The following is a 2,929-nucleotide window of genomic DNA, read 5'->3' as shown; positions in this document are numbered from 1 at the left end:
ATATTTTTATGTACATATCAAATTAGATGGTAATAAATCTTTGTGGATTCCATCAAATGTGAAGTTGAATGCAACAATGGATTATGGCGCATGTCAAAACTAATATAAAGTGGTGTTGCATGATGTGCTTAATAAACTCAATATGAAGATTAATAAACTCAATATGAAGATTAGCTTGGCATTGCTTAACTTTGAAATTGACAATTAATGCTACTAACTGTCTCTCATGTAATGTCTTTCTTAATCCATTATGAATTTTATTTAGTTGTTCAAACTTTTTTTTTTCTCGTTCTTCTTGCATTTTGTAGCTTATAGTGGTCTTAAAATTAACTTTCTTATGTCGTTCCCAATTATCTTTGAACCATATATTCTTGTAGGTTGAATTTTTCATGAATATTCTTGTTTACATATGCATATGATTGACTGGGAAGGAGGTGGGTATTTGAAATCACATTCACCAATGCCTCAAGGAGAGATAGTTAATGGTGATTCCCATGTAACTTCGGGCTATCTTAAGAACAAAGGGAAAATTGATGAGTCATAGAAGGTGGTTGGATGTTTGGTGGTCACTTTTCATCTTACTAATATAATTATATACATGTATAGATATAACTAGCATTTGCACTAGATGTTGCAAAGGAAACACCGTAAGGCATAAATGTAAATGGTCATTGAAAATAAGAATTAATAAAGAAAATTGCATGCAAAGGTGGAAGATAAAGCTAAATGATTTACATTATCTGAAATTTATAGATAGTATAATGCTTGTAACAAAGATTGGCTCTTGATCTTCTAAGATGTTTTTTAAGTTTCAATAAAAAATTACAAATAGTAGATTATAATGGATGAGGTAAATAAAGAAAAATAACATCATGAAAAATATGATGGTTGTATTTCCACATTTAAAATTGCATCACAACTTTATAAATGATGCTTTATACATAGATTGGACACTTGCATCTATATCCCATGAGTTAACTGTGAGCATTCTGTATATGGTGAGTTCTAGGAAGAGTAGTCCATTAAAATTGACCAATATAGACCAATCAATACTCAAAATACATAATACTCATAAGAAAAACATATATTCCTCTATTATGTATATTTATTTACTATGTGGTTTTGAGTGCCATTGTTGGAAAATATAATCATTAAATTAAAAGATATATTCATCTATTATGTATATTTATTTACTATGTGGTTTTTGGAAAATATAATCATTAAAAATACTTCTTTATTTGGATTAAGTCAAATCCAACACCAATATTATATGAAAAAACCATGTATTAACTTAGATTTGGGCGACCACAAATTTTTCCCTTTTATCTATATATATATATATATATTATTTTATTTTATTTATTTATTATTATTTTTTTAATTTTTTAATTTTTAAATTTATATTTTTTTAAATTTTAAATTTTAATTTATTAATTATTATTATTATTATATATATATTTTTTTTCATGAGGGTCCAATTAAAATAGGCCAATGAGAAGTATCCACATTGTTGGCTGCAAATCCTTGTTGAACAACTGATAGACCCCTAAGAAGTTCCAAGTTCTGCTCAAGTGTCTTAGAGAAACCAATACCAGGGTCTGTTATACCAAACGATTCTGCATTCTTTATCCGTAACCATAACTCATTAGAAACTTCTCTACATACATCCCCATAGGTTGTATTTTCATCGTTTTGCATTGTTGACGATTCCCACCTCATATGTATTAAGATATAAGGGACACTGAGATCTGCAACTGTAGAAACATGTTGGGATACAAACAACCTCCAGATATATCGTTCACAACATGAGATCCATTTCTTACTGCCTCAAATATAACTTTAGCATTGAAAGTATCTATTGATAGGATTTTACCTTCAGCTTTAGGAATCTGCACCATTGCTTCTAAAATTGGCAAAAGATGAGACAATTCCTCCTCTGTGAAATGCTTGATGCTGTTGGCCTAGTTGACTATGCTCAAATGCCAATCATATATGCTCCTTCATATATTATCCGTCCAACCTGATCAACTACATTCTATACAGACGTGTACCGTCCTCCATCACTAAAACTATCTGTTGTTAAATTTAAAACACCCATGACATGAGTTTTTCGGGACCAATCTAATAAATCATTTCCAATGGGAAAAAATCTCTTCATTCCCTCTTGTCTCATAAGGTCTTCCCCTCCAACTTTCTCCCATGCCTAAAATATGCCGCCATTTCTTCTCGACAAGGCGTGCCAACAGGCAACAATGTTGTTGTCAGCTACCAATCCAAGAAGGTCTACAAGTAGAGAAAGAACAAAGGGCCGCTCCCACAAATTTTGATGGGGTATTTTGAATGTATCTGATGAAACCTTGAGCTTTCCATAGAATAAAATGTCCAAATCAATAGGTCGAGGCCCATACCTTATGCCCTCAGTCAGGCCTAATCCCTTTTCAATTTCTTTTAGAACTGTCAACAAGGCATGCAGAACAAGTTTTGTGATTGCCCTTATTGCAGAGTTAAGGAAGCAAGGTTGATAAATTACATATACAGGTGCGGTCTCGTATAAGTTTGCGTGCTTTTTAATACAGACACCATCTTTCCCCATCATGCTCAAAGCTCTATTGAAATTTTCAACTCTGTTTCCAACATTGCTGCCCAAAGCAATGACCACTTCCTCCTCCAAGGAGTGAACTTCAATGCAAGATTCAGAGGTTTATGAGTATGCAAAGGAATCCCAAGAAGAAGAAACCTACCCCAAAGCTGCAAAAGATAGATCCAGAGACATCTGTTTCAATGAAGGATTCATGAATGGTTTATTTGTCCATTTGCATTAGCTTAGACCAACTGCCTAACGAGCATGTGAAATTCAGTGCTAACGTCTAGCACATACATACATAAAGAGAGTGTGTGTGCACCCCTACCACAAGAGGCTCGAGCATAG

At 32.8% G+C, this 2,929-nt stretch overlaps 1 pseudogene; it reads right to left on the bottom strand.

Annotated features, from left to right (window-relative positions):
- Window positions 1-1,464: 1,464 nt before the first annotated feature.
- LOC149169149 (folate synthesis bifunctional protein, mitochondrial pseudogene) lies at window positions 1,465-2,689 on the bottom strand (annotated as a pseudogene).
- Between the last annotated feature and the right edge of the window lie 240 nt (window positions 2,690-2,929).

The sequence above is a fragment of the Pinus tabuliformis genome, chromosome 4_2 (genome assembly GCF_031772625.1).
Source record: "Pinus tabuliformis cultivar Carrire ecotype Pingquan chromosome 4_2, CPIR1, whole genome shotgun sequence".
Classification (NCBI taxonomy): Eukaryota; Viridiplantae; Streptophyta; class Pinopsida; order Pinales; family Pinaceae; genus Pinus; species Pinus tabuliformis.
Note: the sequence above shows the minus strand (reverse complement) of the source record. Positions and strands in the feature narration are given on the sequence as shown.